We start from the raw sequence: 18,336 nt of genomic DNA on the forward strand, positions 1-18,336 counted from the left end.
GTATTTGCTTGTTGAAAGGAATATATTTAATCTCACAAAATAAGCGGGAAACAAAAAAACTAATTCCAGGGAGAGGAATAGGTACACTGCAATAGATTTTAGACAGTAGCAGCTCTAATCCTGGTACATCCACCTCTGTGAGAAGACTACAGGCTGACAGTAAAGTTTTGATTTAGAAAACATCATGGAAGGTGGAAACACTACAGTCAGAAGTCTGGCTCTCAACCTATGAGGCATTTGGGACCACTCCACTATACCAAAGGATGTGAATTCATATATGCACAGGAAAATTAACACAGTTTGGAAATTATTTTACTTTATATAAGAGTCATGCTATGCTTATTTGTGCCAGGTACTGGCACAAATTATACTCTACAGTATAATTTTCTTTAAACTCATAAAAACTCTAAGAGGTAGATATTACTGTTATTCCCTTTTTATAAAGGAAGAAACACAAAATAGAAGATTTATCCAGTAGGTAAGTGGAAGAGCCAGGATTCAAACCGAAAGTCTGGTAAAAGAGTCTCTACTCCTTTTTTTAAACTCAAAAAAAACAAACAAACAAACATTTTTTTTTTCATTTAAAAAAGTATTTAGAACACATAAAACAAGGCAACATTTATTCTTTCTTCTCATTTTCTGGCGTGGGGTCTGTCGGTGGCTCCTCCACTGTTGCACTGCTGCTCTCTGAGCCAGTGTTACTATCACTGGTCTCTTCCTTCTTCAACCATACTATCCACCCCCACCTGCCTGCTCTCCTTGTCCTCAGGAGTAGACGTGCCTTCTTCACCGTTCTGTTGGCTTTCCATTGCTTCTTCAATGTGCGTCTTTCTTCTCGGTCTTCATAGGGATGCTTTCATCGTCTTTCTTCTCCTGGTTCTTACTAGCAGGGGCCTCTTCCTCAGGAACTATGCTGCTCTAAGTTCAGCTTGCTCTGCCACCTCTTTGTCCCTTTCCTCATGCCTTTGCAAGCCTGTTCTTCTGCCTGTGCAATTTCAGTGGTAATCTTTTCCATATTCACTTATAATATCAAACCACACAACCTTTCAAGTTCACTGTTAAATGAATCTTTGCTTTCCAGGAACTTCTTCTCCTGGTGTCACCTCTCTGAGGAAGTTCGGCTTCTAGGTTTTGCTGATGAAACATTAAGGACCGGACCTGTTATTTGAGGACCTGCATTCTAGCTGTTGTGACAACTGACCGAACGTCTGGAACTACACTCTAAGGATTTCACTGATGAGGCGGTGGCTGTATGTTTCTTTGAAAAGCCATCATCATAATCCTCTGGATCTTCAGCAGGTTGAATGCTCATGTAAGGTTCTCCTGTCTCCATGCGAGACTATCTCTACCGACTTTCTTTCTCTAAAGCAGCTTCTGCATGACTTTTTGGATTTATGTAAGCAAGGTATGTGTGGGAATTATGATGGGCCTTCATAGATTCATTGTACTCGTCTTTTCTGCTTCATATTCATTTGAATATTGTTTTTCTTCATCAGTGAGACCTCACCACATGCCACCAATAATCTTGCCAATCTCCCACAACTTTAGGTCAGCATTAGAAGCTTTTACTTGGTCCCAGACCTTTCCGCCGTACCTCATGTAGGGCATCAGCGGCTTATCCAGTGGCTTTGGGGGTTTTGGAATTGTAATACCAGAGGATGCTGTGACCTGGCTGTTGGTGCCCGGGTTCTCTCCCAGCCTGTAGCTGTTGTAGGCGAGATGACTGTATGGACTGTATCCCACAAACCCTGGTGTGCTGGTCATTTGTGTTGCAGGAGCTGGGGTGGGAGTTGGGGCATAAGATGGTCTTTTTGACATTTTGGAAGATTAAGTTCTCAGTTCCTTAAGAATGAATCTGAGACACCGCGGGCAGAAAAAGCACCCGCAGCTCTGGCCTCATTTCTCTTTTCAAGGGTCTCTACTCTTAACAACTATACCATGCTACCTCTCAGGATACATTAAAACATAAATTAGGATCAAGATTAATTGTTAATTCAATAAATGTGCATTATTCAAAAGCTTAGAGTTCATTCCTTCTATTTTTAAATGTACCTGAAGAATATGGGTGTATGCATATAGGACCATGATTAAGACTGTAGACTCAAGAATGAGTATTTTCAAATTCTAACACAGTCAAAAGAAAAAGAGCCATACTGTGAATCCCATTTTTCTTTTAAAAATTCCAGATAGGGGCGGGGGCAGAGGGAAACAAACTACAAGAGACTCTTAACAATAGAGAACAAACAGGGACGATGGAGGTGGATGGAGGATGGGCTAGATGGGTGATGGATATTAAAGAGGGCACTTGTGATGAGCACTGGGTTTTGTATGTAAGTGATGAATCACTGAATTCTACTCGTGAAACCAATATTGTACTCTATGTTAACTAAAATTTAAATAAAAAAATTTTAGTACTCCACATGGGAAAGCAAAAGAAAGTTGAAAGATAATGGCTGTTTACAAATACATGTGCATTTGTATGAAATAATGCAGGGATACTAGTGTAGGTGTAAATTATAAATGACAGGTTTATGACTTTCAAGTGTGCATGAAAAAGCCTGCAGGAGTCATTTACAAACAGCTGCAATTAGTTTGGTTTCTTGAGTAGGCTACATATACTTTCCTGTTTATATTATTCATTTGTTTAGCAAACTGTTTACAAACAGAGTACAAAGTAAAAACATTCAAATTATTTTGAATTCTGACTTGGTGATATTAAAATCAGTCAAGTTTTACCACATGGAAATGACACTTTTTGGACAAAACTTTTATTCAATTTCATTATATTGAGCAAGGAGAACCTACTGCCTAATTTGGGGAGAGGTTGAGGCATGAAGGGATAGAGAAAAATAAGGAAGAGGAATGGTTAAAAGCTATAGTAATTTCAGCTCCAACACAGAGTTCTCTTTTACAAATCATTTCTCTAGTACATGAAAAAAGAATAGTTTCTGTCCTGCAATATTTAATTTCTTTCCATGTAAGTTCTAATTTGATTTTTTAAATAAGTAATTTATTAAGCACCTACTATGTGACAAAGATCCAAGCAGTACTATTGAAGCGATTAACTACATATGAGTAAAATATACCAAATTCAGTAGTAAGGAAAAAATTATAGCATACTCATTTTGTAAAAGGCTATACACAGTAAACTATAGGAGACATAGAGAGAACTATATTTTATATATAGCAAATATATCTATCAATAGACATAGTATAAGACAATTTAATTACATAATTAAATTCTAAATACCATATCTTGTTTGTATAAACTGAAGAGTCTATATGTTTCAGTAATTATAAAAACATTCATTCCAAATACCAAGAGTATGAAGTCATACAACTCTTATGTTATAATACCCTACTTGGTGTTAGACAATCTTGAATGCACTTTCCCTAACATCATCACATTTAAGTCTCACAGTAGCCCAGGGCAGAAGTTAGGATTAGATTTAATTACCATTTCCATTATATAGGCAAAACAACAGAGGCTCTGAGAATTTAAATGACATGTTCAAGTTCATGCAAATAACATGACAGAGCTAGAATCAGAATTTAATTCTGAGACTGATACTTTTATAACAAATGAAAATCTTGTAAGTTTCATAAAACAAGACGAGGAATTTTATAAAAATAGTTTTTGAGCATTCTCTACCAAGTAGAAAGCGAATTGATGAAAAACTTGGAAATGAACAGCTTCATTAAAATTCTATGCAATCACACTAATTGGATCACTTTGGAAGAAAAAAACAACTTAAACAGGAGAATAGTAGAGAACACATGGAAATCCAGCTGTCTAACATAGACTTATACTTGCCAACAAGTAAAGCCTTAGATCTTTGTAATTTGGCTGCCTTCAGGGCTTTGTTTTTTGAATTGGCTTGAAAATAAATACATTTCACGTACTAATTTCTATTACACTCGCACAAAAGTACATTGGTTCCAAAGAGAGTTCAAGAACTGTTTTGAATTATTCTTAAAAAGTTAATCTATACAGTAACACAGTGTTACCTTTCAATTTAATCAACCTAAAATCTCAGCTTCAAACACCGGACTTAATTCAATTATCATTCTTGCTTTATCTGAAGCCAGCCATCTTTCACTCTGATACAAGTTATTAGAATTATTTTAAGATCTGGAGTATGTATTATTTAACCTGGGGAGAAAATAACTGGGCAAGTTTTTAATATCTATGTGTGAGGATAATCTAGTATCTGAATTTTTAGAATTGAAGGAGGCTATTACTAAAATAAAAACTCAAACTATGTAATTTGGGGAGCCATTGTATTTCTAATATATTCATGAGAGTCACAATAAATGCTCCAGCACCACACACTCATATAAGTTTTAATAATAAGTTATTTCCAAATTAAAAGCCTTTTCCTGTCACAACCTGAGGAATAATGCAGGCAAGGACACAGAAACATTCCACTGCTTTATTAAGGACAATGTTCAACGATCTATGAATAACCTTGGGAAAAAAATGGAGATTATTGAGTTACTTTACCAATCTATCCATCCATCACCAGAGAACAGGTTTCAAAATGATGGATTATCTCACCACCCTGCTGTTTATCCCACACAATACTCCTCAAGGGAAAAACAAACAAATGATCATACAAACATAATCAGGTTTACATTTTATACCTTATGTATCATTTCTATGCCATTATTAACTAGAGGGCTGTCTTTAAAATTGTATGCAAAAGATACCCTCCAACTTTTGGGAAGAAAACCTTTTGGTTAACATACTCAACATTGCTCTTCTAATTTAATAAGGGCAGTTCTCATTTGAGATAGTGCATCTCTGTGGTTCTTAACCTTCTTGGGAGGTGACAAACTCCTTTGATATAATGATAAAACCCCCTTCCTAGAAAAATGCAACCATGTATATCACACATGCAGAATTTGGCATGCAACTTCAGAGTATTCACCCCAAACCCAGATGACTAATTCCAGGTATTGGATGCCAGGTTAAGGCTCTGAATTTGAAGAACTCCTCTTACTATACCCAGCCTTCCAATGCTATCTATTTTAAGCTGTCAGATACATGTTTTTAAAAGGATGGCTGTGAATTTGCTTATGCTATAACTGAAGATAGCTAAATAAAAAAATTTCTACATATGAAGTTATATATTTCTTATATAATAAAGACATAATTTTAATTTTAGCATGGTAATACCAACAAAAGGAAAATGGTTAAATGAACCATTATATATATATATATCTCCATTACTCAGCCATCAAAATTTTTTAAAGATTTTATTTATTTCATAGAGAGTGAGCAAGCACAAGCAGGGAGGAAGGGCAGTAGGAAGATGAGAAGCAGACTCCCTGCCAAGCAGGGAGCCCAGCATGGGCCTGATCCCAGGACCCCAGGATCATGACCTAAGCCAAAGGCAGATGCTTAACCGAGTCACCCAAAGATCCCACCATTAAAATTTTTTTAAGTGTGTATGTATATATAGTATGCAAGTATGCATTTATACATAGATGCCTGTATAAGCATGGGAAAGATGGGAAGATATGCAACTGAACAATGCTTAACTCTAGGGGTGGAATTTGAGGGTGGGGAACCGGGGTTGTATTTCTTTACAAAAGTGGGTTTTCTAATTTTTTTTAGTATTTTTATTTTTTCTCTATTAAGATTATATGTTACCCAAGATTTGCTTTATAATGGCTATTTAGTATCTTATATATGTCGGGAACTGTGCTAAAATTACCTGAATAAATTATTCCACTGATTCAAATGTCAAGATCTTTTAAAATGCTCTGGTCCTTTAAGAATTTTTGCATAGTTCCAGATCATAGAACCAAAAATTGAGTAGTAAGATTGTAAGAAAGAACTGCAAGAATATTTTATTCTCCCTGCCGCTAAACATTCTATTATGTACGGGACAGCCCACTTACTGATGGTATCTTGGCTCAGATAGAACCCAGTTTTGTTGCTCTTTTCTGGAAATGAATAGGTTAACTGAGCAGTCTGAGATTCTGTAACTCCATCAAAGTATACTCTTGTGTGCCTTGATTAAATTGTCTCTTATCTCTAAACTGATCATTTCTGAATACTGATGTCATTCATACCTACATTATGTATTCTGGAACCTGATGAAATATATTTTCTTATTCTGTACTTGGTTCATAAGTGTGCATTTTCTTTCCTCAACTAGAGTAACACTCTTGACATTAACATCAAAGTCTATGTCGTATTCTTTTTCATATGTATCTACTACACCTGAGAGAGTACTCTGAAGAAAATGGAGGCTTTGAAAAATAGCTGTTGAATTAAATGGGAAAAAAGGAAAATAATCAAATTTACAACAAATGACATAGATGCTTCTTCACAACTTTTCTGTCACTCTAAATCCTTTTCTTCATGATCAGAATTGGGCCCAGAGAGGTAACCAAGTTACCCTGGTTACTTACTCTTCAGCTATGTTCCCTAGACAACCAGCAACACTTGGAAACTCATTAGAAATGCAAATTTTCAGGCTTCCCACCAGATCTAAAAGTCAGAAACTCCGGGAATGGGGCCCAGTAATGAGGTTAAATTCTGACACAGGTGAAAACTTGAAAACACTGCTCTACTACTTCTTTGACACACATTTTTTTTTTTTTGCAATTCATTAATTTATCCATCATATACTTAATGAATGACTAATATACACCAGGCATTACATTGAGGCAATCTTGTAATACTCCCTAATACCAGAGTTTTTTAAAAATATTATTATTGGGGCAACCCAAGTGGCTCAGTGGTTTAGCACCGCCTTTAGCACCAGGATCGAGTCCCACGTCAGGCTCCCTGCATGGAGCCTGCTTTTCCCTCTGCCTGTGTCTCTGCCTCTCTGTGTGTGTGTGTGTCTCTCATGAATCAGAAATATAGATATTATTATTATATTTGATAGACAAAAGACTATTGAATGGATTAAACTGGGGTCAGAAAACCTGCCACCTACTCTGTAAATAAAGTTTCTAGAACAAAGCAATGTCCATCCTTTTACATACTGCCTATGACTACAAATAGTTTCAATGGAGACCGCAGGTCTTACAAAGCCAAAACTATTTACTATCTGACCCTTTACAAAAAAAATTTGCCAACCTACTATATTAGAATATTAAATCTGGCTCAGTCCCTGATTCAGCCTCATACTTACCCTGATGGCATTCTACAACAGCAGCAGCAGCAACAACAATTATAATAATCATACTAGGAGTAATAACAGCTAACACTTATGTAGTACACTAAAGCAATCAATGTTTTAACCACTTTCTAGATGTTAATTTTAATCCTTACAACCTATGAGGTAGCCACTATTATTCCCATAAAAAAATGAGGAGACTGGAGCAGAAAGGTTAATTTACTGGCCCAAGAATATACAGCTAGTAAATGGGAGAACCAGGATTACCCACTTGCTCATTTTGCTGTACTTAACTACTTCTTCACAACACTAGAGCATAAATATCTGCTTGCATCTATCTAAAGAGGTGCCTGTAAATTATGTTCCAATAGCAACATTTTCCTAGCTTTCCCGTCCCTCTCCCATCTTTATACTCCAGAAGCACCTCTGTTATAAACTCTTTAGGACTTCTTTCATAAGCTCTTAAGGAATGATTACCTGAGCAAAAAATAATGTTTTCTTTTGTTGAAAATTCATAACAATAATTCTCAATCCTTGTTTTTTAGGTCATGGATGACTAAGAAAATCTGATGAAACTATGAATTCCTTTCATAAAGACACACATATAATATCATAATATAAATTCAAAGGACTCCTGGTCCTAGATTAAGAAACTTTGGCACACCATATCTCACTGTTGCTCTTCTTAGCTGCAGTGTTGCAAAACAATAGTGTGTAGTGATCCACAATGAGAATATTTCTTACTTAACCATAAGATTTATGCACTCAATGTTCATTTTATTAATGCTTCTGTTGAATTCACTCTGATAATTTTATAACATTTAATTTCAAATATTTAAGGCTCAATTCAATAATCAAACTTTATACATAACAATTTGGACTGGTCAAATCTACCAATTAGATATAGGTCCAGTTTCCACACTGACATTTTTAGGTGTATCATGGAGTTCGACCTATGACACTGGGGGGAGGAACCAATGGGGTTAGGAGCATGAAACACAGGAATGCTAACTAGCCTCCAAAACATATAAAACCTGCTACTGGGCTTAACTGCATTAGTGTTTATCAAACATACACTTACAAATTGTAGGGGTGAAGGGGAAATTTTTTGCTGTGATGTTTTCTTATTTTACCTTTAACTATTAGGTAAAATGTAGGAAGTTGAAAGAATTTCTTTATTCATCTAAACTAGTATTTCTTACTGGGCACAGAATTGGAACATATTTCTAAGAATACTGTAAGAATGGCCCTTACTGGGATGCCTGGGTGGCTCAGCGGTTGAATGTCTGCATTCGGACCAGGGCATGATCCTGGAGTCCCAGGATCCAGTCCCACATCGGGCTTCCTTGCACGGGGCCTGCTTCTCTCTCTGCCTATGTCTCTGACTCTCTCTCTGTGTCTCTCGTGAATGAGTAAGTAAAATCTTTAAAGAAAAAAAAAAAAAGAATGGCCCTTATTCTCGCCTTTTAGAAAGTGACTATGTATTGACAGTAAGAAGAAATCATAGCAAATTACAAGTTGTTAAAAGCTGAAAAATACCACAAGTATTTTTTTAAAATCCCTCAAAATAACAATATTTTTATTAACTATCTCCTTTTAATTTTTTCAGAAAATGTTTAAAAATTGTCGGGTGCCTGGGTGGCTCAATGGGTTAAGCATCTGACTCTTAATTTCAGCTCAGGTCATGATCTCAGGGTCCTGGGATGGAGCCCAAAGCCTGGCTCCCTGCTGAGTGGAGAGTCAGCTTGTCCCCTTCTGCCCCTCTCCATGCTTGCTCATTTTCACTCGCTCTCTCTCAAATAAATAAATCTTTAAAAAAAAATCTACTTATTTAAAAGGATAAAAAACTCAAAGAGTGTTTATTCATGAAAGTTATCTCCAGTGGTTAACCTGTTTTATATTGTTTAAGCAGAATTCATTTAGAATGCAAGGATATGACTGACAAATGTCTTTGAATCTGCACATAAATATGCATGCATGCCATTTATAACAGTAGCCTTGATGAGTACTCACTGTAACTGGCTGAGAAATGCTTAGGCTTATATTAAAAGAGAATATAGAATTGGGGTTAGAAATCACAGAACAGGTGACACTTAATTCTGATAACCTGGTGATAAAAAGTGTAGGCTATGATGTATAGATGGTAGAGGTGTTACTATTTAGGATATAAACAAAACAACATTTATATGAAATTATCAACTATGATGCAAGGAGTCAAATAAAAAATTAAGTTATGATCCCTAGGATAATACATTTTTATTTAATTCACATACATGAGTGTGTTTAGGTGTGCATATTTTTTTAATAAATTAATTTGTTATTGGTGTTCAATTTACCAACAAACAGAATAACACCAGTGCTCATCCCTCCAAGTGTCCCCCTCAGTGCCCATCACCCACTCATCCCCACCCCCTGCCCTCCTCCCCTTCCACACCCCTAGTTCGTTTCCCAGAGTTAGGAGTCTTCATGTTCTGTCGCCCTTTTTGATATTTCCCACACATTTCTTCTCCCTTCCCTTATATTCCCTTTCACTATTATTTATATTCCCCAAATGAATGAGAACATACACTGTTTGTCCTTCTCCGATTGACTTACTTCACTCAGCATAATATCCTCCAGTTCCATTCACATTGAAGCAAATGGTGGGTATTTGTCGTTTCTAATGGCTGAGTAATATTCCATTGTATACATAAACCACATCTTCTTTATCCATTCATCTTTCGACGGACACCAAGGCTCCTTCCACAGTTTGGCTATTGTGGACATTGATGCTAGAAACATCGGGGTGCAGGTGTCCCAGTGTTTCATTGCATCTGAATCTTTGGGGTAAATCCCCAACAGTGCAATTGCTGGGTCGTAGGGCAGGTCTATTTTTAACTCTTTGAGGAACCTCCACACAGTTTTCCAGAGTGGCTGCACCAGTTCACATTCCCACCAACAGTGTAAGAGGGTTCCCTTTTCTCCGCATCCTCTCCAACATTTGTGGTTTCCTGCCTTGTTAATTTTCCCCATTCTCACTGGTGTGAGGTGGTATCTCATTATGGTTCTGATTTGTATTTCCCTGATGGCAAGTGATGCAGAGCATTTTCTCATGTGCATGTTGACCATGTCTATGTCTTCCTCTGTGAGATTTCTGTTCATGTCTTTTGCCCATTTCATGATTGGATTGTTTGTTTCTTTGGTGTTGAGTTTAATAAATTCTTTATAAATCTTGGAAACTAGCCCTTTATCTGATATGTCATTTGCAAATATCTTCTCCCATTCTGTAGGTTGACTGTATCCTTTGCTGTGCAAAAGCATCTTATCTGGATGAAGTCCCAATAGTTCATTTTTGCTTTTGTTTCTTTTGCCTTCGTGGATGTACCTTGCAAAAAGTTACTGTGGCCAAGTTCAAAAAGGGTGTTGCCTGTGTTCTCCTCTAGGATTTGGATGGAATCTTGTCTCCCATTTAGATCTTTCATCCATTTTGAGTTTATCTCTGTGTATGGTGAAAGAGAGTGGTCTAGTTTCATTCTTCTGCATGTGGATGTCCAATTTTCCCAGCACCATTTATTGAAGAGACTGTCTTTCTTCCAGTGGATAGTCTTTCCTCCTTTATTAAATATTAGTTGACCATAAAGTTCAGGGTCCACTTCTGGGTTCTCTCTTCTGTTCCATTGATCTATGTGTCTGTTTTTGTGCCAGTACCACACTGTCTTGAGGACCACAGCTTGGTAGGACAACCTGAAATCTGGCATTGTGATGCTCCCAGCTATGGTTTTCTTTTTTACAATTCCCCTAGCTATTCGGGGTCTTTTCTGATTCCACACAAATCTTAAAATAATTTGTTCTAACTCTCTGAAGAAAGTCCATGGTATTTTGATAGGGATTGCATTAAACGTGTAAATTGCCCTGGGTAACATTGACCTTTTCACAATATTAATTCTGCCAATCCATGAGCATGGAATATTTTTCCATCTCTTTGTATCTTACTCAATTTCTTTCAGAAGTGTTCTATAGTTTTTAGGGTATAGATCCTTTATCTCTTTGGTTAGGTTTATTCCTAGGTATCTTATGCTTTTGGGTGCAATTGTAAATGGGATTGTCTCCTTAATTTCTCTTTCTTCAGTCTCATTGTTAGTGAATAGTAATGCCACTGATTTCTGGGCATTGATTTTGTATCCTGCCACGCTACCGAATTGCTGTATCAGTTCTAGCAATCATGGGGTGGAGGCTTTTGGGATTTCTATGTAGAGTATCATGTCATCGGCGAAGAGGGAGAGTTTGACATCTTCTTTGCCAATTTGAATGCCTTTAATGTCTTTTTGTTGTCTGATTGCTGAGGCTAGGACATCCAGTACTATGTTGAATAGCAGTGATGAGAGTGGACATCCCTGTCTTGTTCCTGATCTTAGGGGAAAGGCTCCCAGTGCTTCCCCATTGAGAATGATATTTGCTGTGGGCTTTTCGTAGATGGCTTTTAAGATGTTGAGGAAAGTTCCCTCTATCCCTACACTCTGGAGAGTTTTGATCAGGAATAGGTGCTGTATTTCGTCAAATGCTTTCTCTGCTTCTATTGAGACAATCATATGGTTCTTGGTTTTTCTCTTGCTGATATGATGAAGCACATTGATTGTTTTACGGGTGTTGAACAAGCCTTGTGTCCCGGGGATAAATCCTACTTGGTCATGGTGAATAATTTTCTTAATGTGCTGTTGGATCCTATTGGCTAGTATCTTGTTGAGATTTTTTGCATCCATGTTCATCAGGGATATTGGTCTGTAATTCTCCTTTTTGGTGGGGACTTTGGTTTTGGAATTAAGGTGATGCTGGCCTCATAGAACGAATTTGGAAGTACTCCATCTCTTTCTATCTTTCCAAACAGCTTTAGGAGAATAGGTATGAGTTCTTCTTTAAACGTTTGATACAATTCCCCTGGGAAGCCATCTGGCCCTGGACTCTTGTGTTTGGGAGGTTTTGATGACTGCTTCAATTTCCTCCCTGGTTATTGGCCCGTTCAGGTTTTTTATTTCTTCTTGTTCCAGCTTTGGTAGTTTGTGACCTTCCAGGAATGTGTCCATTTCTTCCAGATTGCCTAATTTATTGGCGTATAGCTGTTCATAATATGTTTTTAAAATCGTTTGTATTTCCTTGGTGTTGGTAGTGATCTCTCCTTTCTCATTCATGATTTTATTAATTTGAGTCTTCTCTCTCTTCTTTTTAATAAGGTTGGCTAAAGGATTATCTATCTTATTAATTCTTTCAAAGAACCAACTCCTGGTTTTGTTGATCTGTTCCACAGTTCTTCTGGTCTCGATTTCACTGAGTTCTGCTCGAATTTTAATTAACTCTCTTCTTCTACTGGGTGTAGGGTCCATCTGCTGTTTTTTCTCTAGCTCCTTTATGTGTAAGGTTAGGTTTAGTATTTGAGTTCTTTCCAGTTTTTGAATGGATGCTTGTATTGCGATGTATTTCCCCCTAGGACTGCTTTTGCTGCATCCCAAAGATTTTGAACGGTTGTATCTTCATTCTCATTAGTTCTCATGAATCTTTTTAATTCTTCCTTAATTTCCTGTTTGACCCTTTCATCATTTAGTAGGATGGTCCTTAACCTCCACGTGTTTGGGCTCCTTCCAAACTTCTTGTTGTGATTTAGTTCTAATTTCAAGGCATTATGGTCTGAGAATATGCAGGGGACGATCCCAATCTTTTGGTATCGGTTCAGACCCGATTTGTGACCCAGTATGTGGTCTATTCTGGAGAAAGTTCCATGTGCACTTGAGAAGAATGTGTATTCAGTTGAGTTTGGATGTAAAGTTCTGTAGATATCTGTGAAATCCATCTGGTCCAGTGTATCATTTAAAGCTCTCGTTTCTTTGGAGATGTTGTGCTTAGAAGACCTATCGAGGGTAGAAAGAGCCAGATTGAAGTCACCAAGTATAAGAGTATTATTATCTAAGTATTTCTTCACTTTGGTTATTAATTGGTTTAAATATTTGGCAGCTCCCACATTCGGGGCATATATATTGAGGATTGTTAAGTCCTCTTGTTGGATAGATCCTTTAAGTATGAGATAGTGTCCCTCTTCATCTCTCACTACAGTCTTCGGGGTAAATTTTAGTTTATCTGATATAAGGATGGCTACCCCTGCTTTCTTTTGAGGACCATTCGAATGGTAAATGGTTCTCCAACTTTTTATTTTCAGGCTGTAGGTGTCCTTCTGTCTAAAATGAGTCTCTTGTCGACAGCAAATAGATGGGTCCTGCTTTTTTATTCAGTCTGAAACCCTGCGCCTTTTGATGGGGTCATCAAGCCCGTTCACGTTCAGAGTTACTATTGACAGATAGGAGTTTAGTGTCATCATGATATCTATTCAGTCCTTGTTTTTGTGGATTGTTCCACTGAACTTCTTCTTAAAGGGGAATTTTAAGAGTCCCCTTAAAATTTCTTGCAGAGCTGCTTTGGAGGTCACATATTCTTTCAGTTCCTGCCTGTCTTGGAAGCTCTTTATCTCTCCTTCCATTTTGAACGAGAGCCTTGCTGGATAAAGTATTCTTGGTTGCATGTTCTTCTCATTTAGGACCTGAATATATCCTGCCAGCCCTTTCTGGCCTGCCAGGTCTCTGTGGAGAGGTCTGCTGTTACCCTAATATTCCTTCCCCGTAAAAGTCAGGGATTTCATGTCTCTTGCTGCTTTAAGGATCTTCTCTTTATCTTTGGAATTTGCAATCTTCACTATTAAATATCGAGTTGTTGAACGGTTTTTACTGATTTTAGGGGGGATCTATTTCCTGGATCTGAATGCCTATTTCCCTTCCCAGATTAGGAAAGTTTTCAGCTATGATTTGTTCAAATACATATTCTGGCCCTCAGGCCCTTTTGGCGCCCTGGGGAACCCCAATTAAACTAAGTTTTTCTTCCTCAGGCTGTCGTTTATTTCCCTTAATCTGTCTTCATGGTCTTTTAATTGTCTCTATTTTCCTCAGTTTCCCTCTTTGCTCTCAACTTGTCTTCTATGTCACTCACTCGTTCTTCCACCACGGTAACCCTCGTCGTTAGGAGTTCTAGTTTGGATTGTATATCATTCAATTGATTTTTAATTTCTGCCTGATTGGATCTAAATTCTGCATTCATGAAGTCTCTTGAGTCCTTTATGCTTTTTTCTAGAGCCACCAGTAGCTGTATAATAGTGCTTCTGAATTGGCTTTCTGACATTGAATTGTAATCCAGATTTTGTAACTCTGTGGGAGAGAGGACTGTTTCTGATTCTTTCTTTTGAGGTAAGGTTTTCCTTCTAGTCATTTTGCTCAGTGCAGAGTGGCCAAAAGCAAGTTGTATTGGGAAAAGGAGAAAAAGAGAGAGAGAGAAGGAAAGAAAAGAGAAAAAGAAAAAAGAAAAAAGGAAGAAAAAAAGGTAAAAAGAGAAGAAAAGAAAAAGAAAGAAAAAGAAAGGTGAAAAAAAAGGGGTGGGGGAAGAAATCAGAAATCAAAAAGAAAAAAAAAACATATGGGGGAGTATCTTCTGATTCTGTATACTTTAAGTCCCTTGACTTCCCCTGGAACTTGTCTGCCTGGTGCAGGGCTCAGTGGGGGTTGTTTACCCCGTGAGGCCCCTGGAAGAACAACCCCAGTGGCTGCGGCAGCTCTGGAAACCTGGATTCAGCCCCCGCAGGAACTCTGGAGGTCTCAGTCTGCAGGGGCCTGGATGCTCCGGGGCGGGGCCGCTTATCTGCTCAGCTTGGGGCAGGAGTGTCCTTGCTGTCCTGGGCCCTCCTGGCCTCTGCGTGTCCCGGGGGAGTTTGGATCTTGGGCTGTTCCCGGCTCCCTGTGCTCCCGGTCTGCGCTGTTGGATTCGCGCTCCCGGCCGCGCAGCCGCCTCACCGCGGAGCCTCCGCCCGAGCCCCCCCGAGCTGCTCCCGGATCCGCACAGTCCCCTCCGCACGGAGCCTCTTCCTCTGCTGTAGCCACCACTGCCAAGCTGCTCCGGAGCCGCGCAGCCCCCTCCACGTGAGCCACCGCCCAAGCCCCTCAGAGCTGCTCCCAGGTCAATGTGTGTGCGCTGCAGCCCTTAGGGAGCTCGGGGCACTCACCTGTGGTGCGCTGCAGGTGTCTGGTAGTGTCCCAGGGAGCCTGAGGACATCCCCGCCCTCCTGATGTCCTGCTTTAACTCCCTGCGGGCGCCTTTCTACCCGGGAAGATTGGTGCATCTCCTGCTTCTTCGGGTTGGAGCTCTCCTTTCCTGGGGACACTCGCCCTGGCCTCAGCCCGGCTCCTCGCTGGTCCCCTCCCCCTTGGATGCCTTTTGTTTTTTTGTTTTTCCCCATCTTCCTACCTTGATAGAAGCAGGAACTCTTCTCACTGTAGCGTTTCAGCTGTTCTCTCTTTAAATCTCAGGCCGAATTCGTAGATTTTCTGGATGATTTGAAGGTTATCTAGGTAATTTGGTGGGGACAGGTGATTTGGGGACCCTACTCTTCCGCCATCTTGCTCCTCCAACGTGTGCATATATTTTATACACATTACAGACCTCAGATTTATTATAATTACCAAAGAACCACCCAAAAGTTTGATATACTACTTCAAAAACAATGGATTTTTTTGTTTTTAATCATCTATATGTATATATATTTAATTATATAATCTTCTAAAAGTATCAGTTCAAACTGCAGAGAGTGAGGTATAATTTTTATAATAAACATTAAATCTGTATAATACACAAAATTCTGAGATACCCTCTACAGAGGATAAAAAAAAAATACAGAAGGCTGATAAAAACCCAGCCTTAAAAAAGGATATGGGGTGCCGGGGTTGCTCAGTTGGTTGAGTGTCTGACTCTTGATTTTTGACTCAGGTAATGACCTCAAGACTGAGAATGAGCCCCAGCTCAGTACTGAATGCAGAGTAGGCTTCTCTCTCTGTCTTCCTCAGCCCCTCCCCCCTGCTTTTGCTTGTGCTCTCTCTCAAATAAATCTTAAAAAAGAGGGAAAAATGTCTTCTTTATCCAGGACTCAACATATATAAGGTCTCATTTTGAAATTTTGTAATCATACAGGACAAACAAAACTTTTCAGTGTCTTTTCCCTTAAAAAACAAATAAACACCAAATAGTATTTACAAGATGTAAATATGATATGAATTAGGAAAGGAAATAAAGGAATTTAGTGGAAAAATAGGAATGAGGTTAAAACTGTCATTTTCAAAAAATGGTAAGGAAACTAGTGAGCTTCTGGTCCCTCCCCAGTGATCTGTTCATTCTGTCCTTATTCCTTACCTAAAAGCTCTGTAGGCCTGAGTAGCAAGTGGTAACACAAGAGAAAACAGCATGGCTACTTTTGAATCAGGCAATGCCACAGGAAAAGGAAAAGAATGATTAAGAAAACCACAAACCTCCCTCTTGGTTTAAATTGATAGGAGGACCTCTGGACCTGTGGGAAATGACACTCACTATTCATGCCTACTTTGGCAAGTAACTGGAGGAGGAAGAGTTTGTCTGAAAATCCACAGACCTACAATATTTAGAATTAACTTTCAAATTTATAACATTCTCCCCTCCGCATGGTTAAGAAATGTGGACTGGAGAATATCTACTTCCAACAGTATACTGGACTGGATACTGTGAAGGGATCTCTTGTAAAAATGACATTTTACATTTAAATCTATTTTTTAATGCATTGCTGAGATTGAAAGAAATAAAAGTCTACAAGAAACTCCTTAACCCCAAATACACACACACAGCACAAATAAACCCTGAGCTGAATTAAAAGCTTCAAGGAAAAAAAAACAACACTGCAATTAAAAAAAAAAAGCAAGTCTTCGTTCTAGCCATAAATTATATTCTTCCAAGATACATGAACCATATTTTTAAATAGCCATGTCACTAAGAGATGCATTTTTTAAGTTTTTATTTAAATTCCAGTTAATATACAATGTAATTTTAGTTTCAAGTGTACAGTATAGTGATTTAATACTTCTATAAAATATTTGGTGCTCAGGGTAGCCCTGGTGGCCCAGCAGTGTGGCACTGCCTTCGGCCTGGGGTGTGATCCTGGAGACCGGGGATCGAGTCTCGAGTCAGGCTCCCTGCATGAAGCCTGCTTCTCTCCCTCTGCCAGTGTCTGCCTCTCTGTCATGAATAAATAGATAAAATCTTTAAAAAAATATTTGGTGCTCATCACAAGTGTACTCCTTAATCCTCATCACCTATTTAACCCATTCCCCCACCCATCTCCCATCGGTAACTATTGGTTTGTTCTAAGAGATGCATTTCTAATAAAATTTTCCTTTTAGGTTAAAAAAAGTCTTGTTGCTGATTTTAATCAGTGTGGGAGCTATGCCTGGGGCTCCTTTATTAAGAGAGGATCCCTGAAAGGAGCTGAAATGGTCCCAAATCTTAGTGCCTTCTGGCTAAAGCAAACACAAATAATCCTTGCAGGAAAGCATCCTTAATTTGGGTCCCCAGATTCCCAAAAATTAAAACCAAATATAAATTCTCAAAGATAAGTATGGCATAAGAAACTAAACCAATAACATGAATCAATAGAAACAATACATTGCAGAATGTAAGGTATATGAAAAAAATGAAGAAGCAAATGAGAATATCAAAAAACAATGAGATTTGGGGAGAGGAGGAGCAGAGCTTCTACAAATGAAAGATTACAATATTGACGTAAAAAAATGAGAGGGTTAAACTATAGATCACAGACAATACAGAGAATAAACTGGGAAAGAGATTTTTTTTGAGGATGTAGAAATGTACCATTTTATTACAAAGATTCTTATGAAAATGATACTTGACTATCAATCTCCACCTGCAGAACTGGGAAAGGATAGAGGGCAGGCAGTGTGAGTTCCTTGGCTCACATGGGGCCAGTGGGAAGGTATGATAAGAGAAACAATCTAAAAATGGCTGATGTTACTTTAAGGAGCCTGATGGGGGGGTGGTGTCCCAGAAGACCCAGCCACTCCTTCTAGAATGCTCAATGAGGGCACCTTTCCAAAGCTCCTAAGCAGGCACTTGGCATTTCTGGATTTTGTCCTATGGCTGCCTAAAAGCATGCCTTCCAGACCTGGTACCATTTATGGTTCAAAAATAAGAACTAGGGAAGGATGGGTGGCGAGGCAGCTACTAGGAAACTAAATCCTAAAACATTTCTATTTAGGATACCAAAAAAAGTGAGAAGAGAGTCAATGGAAGAAAACCAGTATTTGCAAAGATACTG

At 38.5% G+C, this 18,336-nt stretch overlaps 1 protein-coding gene and 1 pseudogene across 3 annotated transcripts in view; both read right to left on the reverse strand.

Annotated features, from left to right (window-relative positions):
• The window catches only part of CHM (CHM Rab escort protein), a 244,222-nt gene that overhangs the window by 103,487 nt on the left and 122,399 nt on the right, over positions 1-18,336 (reverse strand). The window lies entirely within an intron of this gene.
• LOC125754636 (SWI/SNF-related matrix-associated actin-dependent regulator of chromatin subfamily E member 1-like) lies at positions 561-14,519 on the reverse strand (annotated as a pseudogene).

The sequence above is a fragment of the Canis lupus genome, chromosome X (assembly GCF_003254725.2).
Source record: "Canis lupus dingo isolate Sandy chromosome X, ASM325472v2, whole genome shotgun sequence".
Classification (NCBI taxonomy): domain Eukaryota; kingdom Metazoa; phylum Chordata; class Mammalia; order Carnivora; family Canidae; genus Canis; species Canis lupus.